Here is a 15,720-nt window from a genome sequence, read left to right as displayed (position 1 = left end):
GTTTTCATGGTGCAAATTATGAAGGCTTGGGTCCAAAATTCTGCTCTCTGCCTAACTGTACAGAAATGGAAAACCATACAGTCTTTTAATACAGCAAAAGAACAGCAAAAAGGAACACAGCACTGTCAAATCAAAAGTGGGAAGCAAGAACAGGAGGACGGAAGCTGGTAGGGATCTGTTACTGATGCAAACAGTTTTGAAATGAAAACCAGAATAAGAATAAAAAAGAGCTAAAACATAAAAGTATGAATACATTCTTATGACAATCTATAATTTCCTTAAGTAAAAGAGCTTGACCTGGATCAGTCCTACCCTCCAGAACCTTGTACTGTATTCTCTTTCCAGAAGTTGTCTAATATTGGCAAAGATAACCACTTAAAGGAGACAGGTTTTCCCTTAAAATTAAAGCCAGCAAAATTATGTCTTTCCTGAATTGCCTTGAGTTTCAGAAGCTTTGGGTCAGCAACAAAATTCAACATATTGGAGTATGTTTCCAATTGCATCCAATAGTCTAGAAGGAAATGATGTGTAGAGCTCCACAGCATGAACTCTCTTTTTTGGATAACAGAGAGTTCAGAAGTCCACTTTGGGTATCATGTGTTTTCTATGCACTAGTCTGTTTCTTCCATTCTGTTTTCTCTCTAGCTTATTCGACCTGGTCTTCCAGTTTATTCATCCTATGTTCTGATATGTTCCCTCATTTGTTCAAAATATCTAGAGCTCTTAGTGTTACATTTTTCATTTAGAGAAAGTCAACTTGATGAATTTCTGTAGATTCCAGTTCTCTGCTAAAATTATTCACTCTTCAACTACCTTGGTACCTCCAGGGTCTTGGTCATATTATCCATAGCTACTTTAAAGTCCCTATCTCATAAGTGTAATCTCTCAATCCTTTATGGGTTTATTGTGGTTTTTTTTTCCCTCTTAGGTTTTGGTTATTTGGTCCTGTGTTATGGCAGGCCTTGCAATTTTTTATTGAATATTATGGAAAATATGAATAATATCTTTCTTCAAGGAGAGTTAAATTTTTTCCTGCAATTTAGGGAAAAAAAAATCTCATACATCCCCTTAATTGGCAGCTCTGCTAGCTGTTGTCTATTTCAGTTTTCCCAGAGTAAAATCCCTACTCTTGGGGCTTGACAGGCAGGCCACCAAAAGCCCGAGGTTGTTTACCAACACCCCTCTACGTTGGCAGCACTTAAAATCAAATCTCTCCCTGAGCATCATGTGGCCACAGATATCCCCAGTCAGATACTTAGCCATCAGATGCACCTTTGTACTCGGTCTTTTGAAGTCTCTAACCTGTTTATGTGCAGGTTAATAGTTAGCAAATAAGCAGAATTTATGTGTAGATATTTGGGCTACTTTTCCATGGTGTCCATAAATGCACCCCTCTACCCCTAGCCACTTCGGTTGCCCCAGATTCTGACTTCTTTCTACCTAGTCGAGGACGAAGCCACTTTCTTCTTATACTTCGTTCATGATATGGACATCAAAAGAGAAGTCCAATTCCCCTCCTTAAGGCTGGTAGAGCAGTAAAGATAGCCTGACATAGGAAAATGAGGCTAGACAGGATTCATGGTATGGAGGTGGACAGCCTACTTAAAATACCATGCAATAGAAACAGCCTGATTTACCGTAGCAGACAAGGACAGGCACAGTCCAATGTCAAAGTGGCAGAAAATCAGGTGAGCACTCACTCTGGGCAGACTAGGCAATCCTCAAAGTGCTGGACTTCCACTATGAGCAAGGCATCAAGAAGGCCAAGAATCCTGACGTGAAGCCTGGCATAGCTACATGGCCTTCCGGGGTTCCACTTAATTTTCCCTGCTGAAGGAAGTCTTATTTTGTCTAGATTATGGCTGATCAATCAGACTCGATCACTGAGAGGTGTAAATCAACTCTGACTAGTTCCACGGTGACCGTGGCCATAGGTAATAACATAAGGAGATAGATTTCTATCAGGAAACCTACAATTGACCATGATCTCCTGAAGTTCTACAAGAGAGACCCCCACACCCTCATCAGTCACCCAGCCATCCAAGACCATGGGACACCAGCTCCCAGCCCATGGGAGTCGTGACTCACAGCAATAACTAAATAACTAACTTAATAGAAAATCATTCTTTTAAATAAAAATATAAAGTGAATCAATTACCATGCCTTTCTGGTATACACACTGTATTTTACCACGAGCAATGTGTTATTTGATTATTACTATTTAAGACTGAAAGAATCAACATTGTTAACACAATTTTTATTTTCTAGCTAAGTAGCTGTAAGAGATATGGCATTTTTTTATGTGTTTATCTATATTCCTCTCATACTTATTCGGGAAAAGATGACATGCTCATTATCTTGACATTTCCAGAGCATAGTGCCAACACGCAGTAGGTGATCGATAGGTGAGTAATGATTTAGTCAATTAAACATTGAGATGGGTTTGTACTAATCCAAGGAAATGTCCTTCGTGCTGATATCAAGTTAAATGGACTTTCTGATCAGGTATAGCTCTGGAATAAAAGCAGAAAAGAGAAAAGAATCAGGGTTTATCAGGGTTCTAAGTTACAGATTCATCACTAGGAAGGATATAGCATACAACCAAAAGAACAGAAGAGGAGAGGGTTTGTTCACTCCCTGGCTCTGCCACTGTCTGTCTGAGAGTGTGTCTTTGAGCACGGCACACAATGCCTCAGGATTCCATTCCCTCACCTGTAAAAGGAGAGGTCTGTCCTCACTCTGCAGAGGCTGAGCTCTGCCAGGGTGCTGAGCCAAACTCTACCCCTCTCTCTTGCAAGAACCAATTTAACTTCTTTTCGTTTCTATAGATTATATTTGTGCCATAGGTACCATGAAAAGCGGAAGACCACACGATCCCAGAAATTTTTCCAACCCTGCAAGTTTTTAATTCATGTTTAACTAGATGAGGAGAAAAAAAAAAGAAAGAAAAAAGAAGAAGAAGCTGTCAACTTTAGGGGCACCTGGGTGGCTCAGTTGGTTAAGCCTCTGCTTTTGGCTCAGGTGATGATCCCAGGGTCCTGGGATCAAGCCCCACATAGGGCTCTCTGCTCAGCAGGGAGCCTGCTTCCCGCCCCCACCCCCAGCACCCGCTCCTCCGCCTGCCTCTCTGCCTACTTGTGATCTCTCTCTGTCAAATAAATAAAATTTAAAAAAAAAAAAAGCTGTCAACTTTTATAATCAGAACCAAAAATAAAACTACTTTCATGGTGCCCCAACTAAGCACTTCTAAGACAAATTCCCAAGATTTCCATAATTTTTAAACTTGCATATTTAATAAATATTTAATTCATGTCTTCAACTCATTTTCTCAGAATTCATCACATCATCTGAGAACAAATGCCACATCTAGAAGGACTTTCTTTTCAGTATAAACCTGGAGGTTCAAAGCAAAATAATTTAATTTGGTAACTAAGTTGTTAATTGCTCTGGTTTATATAGTTTTTAATAATTGAAAACATTATTCTCCAGTTTCTCATTTATTAGGCTTTACCATGTGCTAACAATGCTTATAAGAGAAATCACTGGAACACTAAGAAACCCTTCTCCAGAAAGTGAATTTCTACTTGAGCTACAATTTAGTTAGTATTTTAATTTGAGAGAATAAATCTTTCCTGTTTCTTTGATAATATTAATTATTAAAGTAAATATAATAGTATCTAACAGTTGGGGGGGCACTTTCATAAACATCAATGCTATACTAAACACTTTAAATAAACTACATTTTGCTGAATTCTCCCCAGGGCAAAAAGTAGGTTCTACTCCATTCCCCATTTTCCAGAAAGGAAGCTGAGACACAAGCTGTGAATGAGAGTCTCACCCAAGTGATCTGATTCCTCAGCGCATTTTTTGGAGACACTGATGTATTGCTACGTAACAATGTCTACTACAGGGCATCAGTACCCTGGGAATGAAAAAAATCAGGATGTTGAAAACTGCTAAAAAACAACAGCAGTAAGCTAGAATTCATTTTATGCTTTTCTGTTTATTTTTATTTTCCTCAGGATATATTATCCCACCATAAATTAAGTAAGACAGGATGAGGTAATGAGAAAAAAGAAAAAGCAATAGAGACAGAGCTCAAGTCAGGAAATGCACGCTTGACATCAGATCTGCCACTGGCTATGTGGCTTTGGACCAGTCTCTAAGGATATATTCCAAGCCTGGGCACCGGGTGGGCGAGACTTTAATTTTAACTACATAAAAATTCATAAGGGCTTTAGGGAGTTACATCAGTAGTATTATTAATCACCAAAACTGGTGTGATCATTCTTATTACTAAAGGAATAACTGCAAATAAGAGTCCTGTGTTAATTTCCAAGTATATTATCATAAACTGAGCTTAAAAAAACTATTCTAAGATGGTTTAAAAATGGTTTCCTTTGTTTCATGGAACTTTTCCTATAAATAGGAGTAAAACTGTCAGTATTTCCTGTGTGACTCTTCTTCATTACTCTGCAACATTCTAAAGACAAACAGAATTAAATACACTCTAGAGAGGCCATATTTAGAGGACAGGGCAATTAGCAAACACTTTTTAAAGTTTATTTATCTTATAGGAGAGATGCCTTGCCTTTTGTTTTTAAGAAAAAATAAAATAAAAGAAAGCACATATTTTTGCTATATTTAAGTCAAATAAAAATCTAGTTTACAAACGGATATACTAAATGGTAAGATTTGGTCAGTATGTAATCATAGGTTTGAATTTCCACAGGTACAGTTCTTTTCTTGTACTTTACCTTTTTCATAGCAGGGAGTCAGGCTCTGTCTGTCCCTTCATGCTGCGACCTGAAACCAAGAGCCATGGTATTAATCTTCATGACAAGCTAAAAAGAAAACTCCTATTCCTAAATGTGCTATTTGTATATTCAAAGTAGAAATTACATTTCCCTCCTATTCCGAATTTGCCCATATAACAATACCTGAGAACTTCTATGTATGTAGAACTTTTATAACTGTTCAGATCAAGTCAGCTTTACCCCACACAATGTGTGGGTTAAATAATTCTAACATCCTTCTTAAGGGAAGGTGAGGAGGGAAGGGAGAAATTTGACCTCACTTCGCATTTGTTTTTTAATTTTTGGTGAAATATATGCATCAAGAATTAGTCCACAAAAATCAAATGAGTATAAGATTGTTATTTTTTTTTAAAAAAGCCATCAATTTTAGTGAACTTTCATTTTGGTTTACTTTCAATTAAATGTTTTAGGTTGGTTGGTTGGTTTTTTAAAGACATTCACCAAAATAGTGACTCTTAGATTGTTTTACACATTCATCTTCTAATTCAATTGTTGGTTCTCTTGACTGATAACAAGCGCCGACCTCCATAACATCCAGACAGTTGTAGAATTCTCTTGGTAGTGTTCTCAGTGATAATGAGTCCATTAATTTCATCCATATATAAAGACACCACATAAAGACAAGCTATTAACATAATTTTTTTGATTTATATATCAATTATATATTTATATATTTTGACATATCAAAATTTATTTTGATATATAATTGATATATATTGATATAGTCTTATATATATCAAATATATATAGATACAGAAATATTTATAGATCTATATGTAGACCTATATATATATATATATATATATAAATTAATATATATTGATTTATATATTTGAGAGAAGCATAGTCAGAGTTACATTTCTACAAAACTCCAGATACTCTAATCCAGAGTGAAGGGAAGAGAAATCTAACAAGGCTGACTTATTGAGTCTGTAATGTCCTATCCAGCCATTTTCCACTCTTTGTGACCACCTGAGAAAATTTCCAGGCATTAGATAGAGTAGGGACTAGTTGCACACATTAGTTAGTGAAAAGAATACTCCATCTCTATGCCTTTAGGATACCAGCTGACTCAAGAGTAGCTTGATCCAATCAAGCTAAATTCACACTCACTAATATGCAAAAGCACTCTGCTAGGGATGTGAAGATATTTAAGACAAGCATAAGCCGGGCCCAAGGAATTTCTAGGAAAAATAATACACTTGATCAAATCCGGAGAAACAAAAAATCTACTTGTGCTAAAAGTAATTAGCCTTCCATCTAGTTTTAAATTTTTTTAGGGGTACCTGGGTGGTTCAGTGGATTAAGCGTCTGCTTTCCACTCAGGTCATGATCTCAGGGTCGTAAGATCCAGCCCCCACACTGGGCTCAGGGAGGCTTCTCCTTCTCCCTCTGTCCTTCCCTCTCCCCCACTCATGCTCACTCTCTCTCTCTATAAATAAAGATAAATAAAAATAAATCTCTATAAATAAAGATTATATTTATTTGAGAGAGAGAGAGCACGAGCAAGAAGGGGAGAGGAGAGTGAATCTGACACAGACTCCATGCTGAGCATGGAGCCCAACAAGGGGCTTGACCTCACCACCATGAGATCATCACCTTGAGATCACTACCTTGAGATCAGATCCTAAGCAGAAACCAAGAGTGGACACTTAATTGACTGTTCCACCCAGGTGCCCCAAGTTTGAATTTGTTTTAACTTCTCTTCCAAATAGGTTCTGAAAACAGAATGACATCACTGCTATCACCTGATCCAAGACTCGTGAGATGCCTGTATCTTCCAACTGTATAATGGCCTATGTGTTCATATAAAGTAAATAAGCACATTGGCTTTATATATAAATTCTGTTTATTCTCAAAAAGTTCTGGTGGGAACTGAAAAGCCCCAATCAAATAAATAAAGATATGATAGTAGATTTCACTGTATTTGTTAACAAACAACATTGCCAAGTTTTTGAAAAATATTTTAAAACTATTCAGTCCATATTTCTAACCTAATGATAAAATTATTATTTGGTAGACTGAAAGGGTCACCAGTAGGGTTTCAACAAGGTACTAGAGGCACAATAGAAGTCCAACACCAACAAAACACATGTATGTCCCCTCCATATGAATAGTACCATATTAATGGTACCATATTAATGGTAAGAGAAGTTTCATTTTACATTTGGCAATTGCATTTTTGCTACTTTTCCATTATTCTTTCTTGTTGGCTCATCTCCATTCTCCAAACTGTTGTAATTCTGGTATTCTTTGGTTTGGTTAGGTCTCTGAATATAGTATTAAAGCTGAGTGGCCAGTTCCAAGCCAGAAGTCTGACAACACCATCATTAAAGATTATATTTGTTCTACAAACACTTACTCAACAAACTCCCATCAAGAAATATTTATCAATAAGGTGCTGGGCTTGGTACATCGGGGAAGGAGGGAAAAGATTCAATTCTGCTCTTGTGGAACTCTGTCTGGTAAGGGATACACTGAACAGTTAGAGAAAAGCTATGAAAGGGTAAGCCCTAAGCCAGTCTGGAACACCGAAAGGGAAAGTGGCTGGTGAACTGAGAGTTGAAGAAAGAGTAAGAGTTGGCCAGCCTGCATAAAGGCATGAAAGCATGAAGCTCTTGCTAAAGTCATCATTAGACTACTAGACCTCACGTTAGCACGGTGTCCAGTGAGTGCACCCATTCCTGAGTGAATGGATGAATGAAAGAATTGGTGAGACACCTTGGCCAACTAATATTCACTTTAGCCATGTTTGTTCCTCATTAATATAAACATTTTCAATACTTTAGAGTTATTGGATGTCCACTGTGTGTAAAACATCCTACCAGAAATCATGGAGAATCATAAAAAGAAGAAAAAAGATCATCTCTGCTCTCAAGAAAGATGCATTAGTTCAACAAATATTTATTGTGCTTTAAGTTTTCTTTATATGCTTGGTATTCTGCAGGTTGTAGGGGGAAAAGTAATATATACTACTTATTGAAGCAAGAAGAGAAATAGAAGCATAACAATTCTAGCATTACTAATTCTTAGTTTTTGAGAGCCTCTTAGTTTTACTTTATAAATCTGCAAATGTCATCTTAAAACTCTCTGATGAACTGATGAACTATTACATAGCAAAGTAATGTATGTATGTTCCAAAAATCAGAGGGCTCAGAATAAAAGTGGTGCATTCAACGTGAGAGTAAAAGAAAGAAATTAGGATTCTGGTTTTTGCACTGCACTCCTTTCCTTACTCTTTCCAGCTCATCCCCATGTTAGCTCAAATCAAAACAACCCTTCTATTCTCTTCCATGTATGCCATAGCATTTAGAAAGACAAGACTGTTCACACAATTCTGAAGGTCTAGAATGCCCTTGCTGCTCCTCTTTTCCTTATCCTTTAACCCAGTTTATGTCCATGAAAAGTCACGCCAGGTTTCTCCATGTTGGTTACACTTCCCTCTTCACTCACAGGGCATTGAGAGCTCTATCCCCTCCGCGTCCACTTAGTGCCTTACCACCAACCCACTGACACTCTAGCAAGAGCTCTTACACCTCATAGCATGTGATCCTATCAGAATCTATGCTTCAAAGTTCCTCAAAAGTTTTAATTTCAGAGTCACGGAATATTATACCATACCACTCCTCCAGAGTGCCCAGTGTCCTGTAGGTCCTATGTCATACAAATGTGAGATCACTTGGTTTAATTCTTGGTCTGCATCTGATCTGCTTCTGTAAATAGACTGTGTGTGTAACCTCCTTGTAAGCAAGAACTAGGTATCTTTTAATGCCCTACTGTGTTTAAAACAATGTTAGAAATGTAGCAAATACTAAAAAAAAATAAAAATATTTATAAATTATTTATTTAGCAGGGAAACAACAACAAAAGACTGATTGACTTTAATTTGGGTTATATGAATAGATTTATCAGTCTGGAATAGTTTCCCACCAAGATCTTCTTAGGCCTTAGGCAACTTTAACGACTGTATTAACTTTTTAAATTACATGAAGCAGCCAGTCAGTCAGCAACTTTTCCTAAACATCTACTAGTGTTACTACTCAATTTCATAGAGAATTATTTACCTTAATAAATTATGGCTTGAATAAAATAAATGCTATAGTCCCTAGTATTCTAAAAAACAAAAACTTACCAGATATGAATATATGAGCCTCAGAAATTTTATTTATATAATCAATAAATACAAAATACCCATGAATTGATATAAATATGCTATAATATAAATCACCATAGTTCCAAAAACTTTAGTAATTATGTAATTTTAGCTAAATATGGAATATTTGTAGAATATTTTAAAGTTCAACTTAGTTCCCAAATTTTACATAGGGAATTTATTCAACAGTGGATTTGTTTGCAGTTGATACTATGTGAGAAGTTATTCACAAATACTCAGAAGTCAACTTCCATGAAAAACCTTAAATTACCTAGAAACTAAAAAAAAAAAAAAAAAAGATAGCAATTTGCCAGTAAGTTCTGCTATGATCTTTGCTATCTTTAAGCAAACAATTTCTTTACCTTTATCATTCCAAAATTTTAGAAAGTCTTGGCTCTAAAATTCATTAAAATGTTATCATTTTCTATGTGTTCCATTATGTTGAAAAAAAAAAAAAGGCTGAAGAGCACAGCTCTATCCCAATACCATGACAGAATTAGAAAACGTTGTTATTACATAAGAAAATACAAATGTAAAAGTAAAACTGTATTCCTTTCACACTGAGGAAGTCTGTATTTGCTAGAACATTTTGTAAGTGTAATATCCAGAAACAGTATCTATCTATCTATCTATCTATAATGACTGATAAATAAATAAATAAATGTGTGTGTGTGTGTGTGTGTGTGTGTAATATCTAGAAACACACACACACACACACACACATATATATATATGTGTGTGTGTGGGTTCAACAAGACAGTAAAATAAACTCAGAGATCAAGACCAGCATTTTTTTTTTAATGGAAAGAAATCAGTTTTAACATATCAAAGGTATCACCTATAGTAACAATAAATACTGTCTCTCTAAAATTTGTTTCACTGTGTATGTGTGAGTGTAACTGTCCTGAACCAAATCTGAAATGAGCTCTTACTACAGTCAAAAGTTGATCTGTTGTAAATCCACCTTACAGCTCCTCCACAGGCTGGTCGAGCAAGAGGAAAAGAGTTGTAAAGGCGTGAAATACATGAGAAAAGTGTAAGTCACTGAAACTAACTGGAGCAAAATAGGAAATGAAACACAGGGAAGAGGGCAGGAGTGGTAGGTAGTGAGACATGAAAGTGGACAAGATAGGAACTAGACACAGGGCCCTCTCATAGGGGCAATGGAAGCTGTGAGGATTTTAAGCAGGTTGAGTAAGCACTTGGCATTGATAGATTCTTCAAGCAGCAGCAAAGGGAATAAACTGAAGAAGGCAGAAGACCAGTTAATAGAAAGACAAATGCGGTGATTCAGACAAAAGTTGCTGATGGCACGATATATTGGGAAGATAAAATAAGAAGGTGGAGTCCACAGAGCTTTGTGACTGATTAAATATAGGAGGGGAAAGAGGGGGAACAAAGAACATCCAACAATGTACAGGCTAATATGGAGTGGTATACTGTTCCTAATCACTAAGTCTGGCAACAAATTAAAGGGAACAGATTTGGGGGTAGGGGGCATAAGTTTGCTTTTGAATATATTTACTTTAAGATCCATGTAGGCCATTCAGATTAATGTCCTGAACACGGAACAGATGAACCCAGAAAAATGTTTCTGGTTGAGATCCATAGAGCAGGGAACCATCAACAATGTGGTAGTTACATAATAACACTAAGTAAGAAAAGGACCAGCGACAAAAGACGATGGGGCATCCACATCAAAGGGAAAGGCAGGGGTAAATAAGACTTCAAAGGAGATCAAAGGAAATGGTCAAAGAGAAGGAGAGAGAATGCGACCCAACGCAACACCCACAGAGAGATCAAATTATATAAGAACTGAAAAGAATCCTCTGGATTTAGCAACAAAGAGGTTGTTTGGTGCCAATTTGCAGCGCTAGAGTCAGGAACCTTATTGCAGTAGGTCGAATGGTAACTCGAAGGTAAGTACTTGGCAATAATAAATACAGAATGTGTGTGTGTGAGAGAGAGAGAGAGAGAAAAAATGTGTGTTTTAGGAGCTTCAGAGTAAAAAGAAAAAAAGAAGAGCTGTATAGAAGGGATGTGTAGGACAAAGGGAAGGTTGTTTTGTTTGGGAACTTTTTTACGTAAGAGAAATGTACACATCATTACAGGCTGAGAAGAAACTATAAGGAAAAAAAAGAAATTGAAAGACCAGAGAAAGGGAAAAGAGAGAACATGGTTACAGCAGACAGAAGGAAGTGGGACCAACAGAAGTCTGTCTGAATCCTTGCTGCCCAATGGAACTTGCCACAACAACATCAAGCGTTGCCACACCATCCAGTATAGTAGCCGCCAGCCCTACATGGCTACTGAACCCTTGAGGTGCAACCAGTACAACTGAGGAACTGAATTTTAAATGTTGGCTAATTTAAATTTAAATTGCTACATGTGACCATTGGCTGTGGAACTCAACAGTGCAGCTCTACACTAAAGGAACAGATACGAAGCTGAAGACCCATCAGCCCTGGGAAGGGCGCTTGAGTTGGTCTCGTGTAGGCAGGAGGGCTGGCCTGCTGAGAGGCAGGGGTCAGGGTAGGACCCTTGAGGGAAAAGGTTTGGAAGGAGGATAAAGGAAAAGATAGGAAAGAGCTGACCAGAATGAGGAAAAGCACAATGCAGCAGAACTGAGGGCCCAGCTGAGACTGGCTATAGTTCATAGCAGGCAGTATAGGAACAACTAAGACAGGGGGCTGGCTTGATAAAAAGTTGGTAGGCTGAATGCCAGAGGTGCTAACAAGAGACTGTTGACATAAAACATGGTGCCATGGACACTATGGAAGGCATGGAAGCAAAGCCTTGTACTCAGAAGAAAAGGAAGGCAAAAAAGGAGAAGGAGGGCTGGAGGAGGAAGAAGATGAAGAAGAAGAAGAACAACAAGGGGGAGAGGAGGAGGAGAATGAGGAGGAGAGGGGGGAGAAGGAGGAGGAGGAGAAAGAAGAGAAGAAAAGGAAGTGGGCAAGAGATCAAAGTCTCAATTGGGTCAAACAAGGGTAAATGAGTGAGAGAGAGAGAGAGAGAGAGCAGGAGAGGATAGAGGGTTTAGGACCCAGGGGATGAAGTAGTTCTAGGTAATGTAAGGGCTTGGGGCAAGTCCTGGTTGGCTCAAAAGAAGCAGGCAACAAGAATATAGAAATAAGTTTGGATGGTTGTTCTGATGAGTACTGGGAAAACCCATGATAGTGGCAGGGGGTAGCGTTCAATGAAAGAACATAAACCAAGTGCAAAGCCCTCAAGTTAGAAAATCAGTAAGCATGCTATACTGACACACATGAAGAAATCCCCTAAGAAGAAGAATTTTTAGGACAGGGTTTCTGTAGAACCCTACACCAAACTAGAGAAAGAGAGGGAGGATGAGGGTGGGAAATGTTGTCTCAAATGTAGCTTATCAGAAAGTCCTGAAGAAGGAGTTTCTGGGAAAAGCAGAGAGAGAGAATGAGGGCTGACCACAAAAGTTAAAAGCAAAACCAAGCCATGTCCCTGTCACACACAATGCCATGGGCCCATGGGTCCCAAATCCACAGCCCAGTGGCACTCCTGCCCGAGTCAGCATACACCGCCTGCGACCTGCTTGATGCCAAGTCAACACACCTTCACCTCAGACTGACAAGGGCTCACACTGACACACTTCCCCTCAAATTCCAGCCCCTGTGCTCAAGTTTGTGCTCAAAAGCAGGCATAATTATAACAGCAGAATGAAGCAACCCAAGCAGTGACACTAATTTTGCGGAATATGGGTAAAAGCAGTGTGCTAGGCTGAGAACATCTCCAACAAGCACATCAATGAATAATACATGCGGTATGATTCTGGTTCCTAAAAGAAGCAAACTTGGGAGAAATAAAACAAGAAGAAACCAGAGAGGGAGACAACCATAAGAGACTCTTAATCATAGGAAACAAACTGAGGGTTGCTGGAGAGGAGGTCGTGGGGGTGATGAGATAACTGGGTGATGGGCATGAAGGGGGACACGGGATGGAATGAGCACTGGGTCTTATAGGCAACTGATGAACCACTGACCTCTACCTCTCTGAAATTAATAATACACTATCTGTTAATTAATTGAATTTAAATAAAAAAGGAAACTTCCCCTCCTCAAAACAAAACACAAAACAAAACAGAAGAAGGAGGAGGGCTGGCCTCCCCACAAGAAGGGTTCATGCTGGTACCATAAACAACCTGCCCGACGGGTAAGTTTCTCGATTTAGCTTCCCTAGGACTTTGGTTGTGCTTCGCTTTTCCTCAAAGAGGCCGAGAAAGTAACCGCATTTTGGGCTACTACTATTACAAAATCAGGTCACAATGTTTGCAGCTATTAAATACATTTGCATTATCAAAAGATACGTCATTTTCCACTTGTGCTATTCTGTTTTGGAGTTATCTAGCTATTGAATTTCATGGGTTTAAATGTCCCCATATGTACGCGGGGCGAGGGGTGGGGGGGGTGGTCAGAGTCATCCACATTGTGAAGCCATGTCACGTTCTTCTATCCAAGTCTTTCTCCTCCTCATTTTACATATTAACAGTTACTCTGGTTCTTTCTCTCCTTCTCCCTCTTTCATTTTATGACTTGTCAAAAACTAGAAACTTACAATTTCTCCTCTCTCCTATAGTGCCAATAATGCCCACATGCACGCGCGCGCACGCGCGCGCGCGCACACACACACGCACTCATTCCCCTCTCCATGTCACAGAGAGACGTTTTCCAGGCACTGTTTTTACAACGATCACAAAATTATTAAACCTAATATGGAACAGTGGCCTAATTTATTATTTTATCATAAATATTTCTATTTTCTCAAGGGTATTAATATCATCTGTTTAGCTGTTTTAGATATGGCCATTCATTCTTAATAATTGGTATCGAATTCCTTAAAACTGTATTATTTGCTTCTTTCAAGAACTTATACTCCCCCCTGTGGCAATTTGATGGAAAAAAGAAAAAAAAAAGAAAGAAGGAAACGGAAAATGGGATACTAAGGACAAAATCACAATTCATAAATCATTCATAAGGGACATAACAATGGTATGTGTCTTGCTAGAAAAAAGCTGTCAACAGAAAGTCACAGCATTCTTCTCATCCTGTGTAATCTGCATAATATATGACCCCAAAACCTACTGGGCTAAGGGCTAATTTTTGGCAAATGCTAAGGCAGAAATTTAGTATCTGAAAATATTTAGATATGAGCTAAAAGGAAAGTTTTATTTTACTTTAGCAAACATTTTTTGAGTGCTTACTCTGTGACAAGCACTGTGCTGGGTACTTTACAAGATTTTTGGTATTTAATCCTTACACATTATCACATCAATCTTATGTGATGGGTATTGCTAGTATCTCCAAGTTGAAAGGAGCTAGCTAAGGCGTAAGTAATATTCCTGATGGATGTCACACACTTAATAAAAACAGTAAAATAATAAAACAAAGAGGAAGGAAGGAAAAGAGGGAGGCAGAAAGGGAGGGAGGGAAGGAAGGAAGGAAGGAAGGAAGGTAGGAGAAAGAAGAGTGAAAAGGCAAGGCAAGGCAAAGGCAAGGCAAGGCAGAAAGATAGAAAGATATAAAGAATGAGAAGACGGAAGGAAAGAAGGAGGGAAGAAACTCTCTCCTGAAATAGTCAAAAAGAGATACAAAGTACAGCAAATTCTATATTTAGGCCAATTCTATGTTATCGCTATTAATAAAACATTAGAAATCAAGGTAACAAAAAGTTGGTCTAGCTAAATCCAAAACAGCGGCTAGTTTTATAAAATGCTTTAAACTACAGAATTAATTTACTTAAAGTAATAAAATGTCATTCTAGAATATCAAACTCAAACTGTTGAGAATCTTGTTTAATGAAATATGAATCAAGCTTATTTTGTCAGACTTCATTCTTGAGATCTTGAAAATGTAAACATCTATTTTTTTTTTTTTTAATGAACTATCATCAATGTCCTTTTTCACCTTTGCTTTTCCAGGCCCAGCCTGACTGAGCATTGGGCTGTGTGCTAACACAGTATTTCCCTACCACCACCACTACCAGGAAAGATGAGAAGTCCCAAGCAAAGTGACCCTCTGAGTGCTTCTCTAAAAGGAGGCAAGGTGAGACACCTGCCAATGCATGTGGGACACTGGTGCTGCTTTGGGTCACCTGCCCTCACATTAGTCTAACAGTCCAGTTATTGTAGACAAAGCAGGTTCCAGATTGCCCTTCATATTTGAAACAAAGTCATTTTATTTTCCCTTCTTAAAAAATTGGATGGGATGCAGGAGAAATATAGGAGTTTGGAGTTCCTGAACCCGCTTTAGATTTAAGCCAGGCTTCCGATGAATGAGGTGAGAACATCAGAGAGGCAGAAGAGGCAACACCACACTGTGCAACGCCCCCCCCCACCCCCCGCCCGCCAACACACACACACCTTGGCAGCTCCTTCAGAAGCTAGCTGGGAAAAAAATCTGCTTGACTGGTGAGGGAGAGGCCTGCCTGGAAAGTAGTCAAAGCCAACAGGGGATACTGTGGCTATGGCAGTGCCCAGCCCTACTGCAAAGTAAAATTGGTTCAAAGTCTAGCTGAAGCTGGACCGGAAGTGTGCTTGCTCACCTACAGAGCCGAAAACACCCAAGTGTCGAGAATCAACCATATATGGAAGTGGCAGGGCAAAGCCCATGAGCAAGAAGAATAAACAGAGAACGGTCAGAAATGATGAAAATCACCACAAAAAATTCACTTGGACAAAATCAACTTTCATCATCTCTATGTGAGAAATAGCTTAGTGGT

At 38.5% G+C, this 15,720-nt stretch overlaps 1 long non-coding RNA gene across 5 annotated transcripts in view; it reads right to left on the bottom strand.

Moving 5' to 3' along the window:
- The window catches only part of LOC116858615, a 177,920-nt gene that overhangs the window by 154,552 nt on the left and 7,648 nt on the right, over nt 1-15,720 (bottom strand). For all 5 annotated transcript variants that reach the window (XR_004380958.1, XR_004380961.1, XR_004380960.1 and 2 more), the window contains exon 2: nt 4,758-4,806. This is a non-coding gene — a long non-coding RNA (uncharacterized LOC116858615). The remainder of the gene's footprint in view (nt 1-4,757; nt 4,807-15,720) is intronic.

The sequence above is a fragment of the Lontra canadensis genome, unplaced genomic scaffold (assembly GCF_010015895.1).
Source record: "Lontra canadensis isolate GAN:19392208 unplaced genomic scaffold, GSC_riverotter_1.0 scaffold141, whole genome shotgun sequence".
NCBI lineage: Eukaryota > Metazoa > Chordata > Mammalia > Carnivora > Mustelidae > Lontra > Lontra canadensis.
This window is presented reverse-complemented; position numbering and strand designations above follow the sequence as displayed.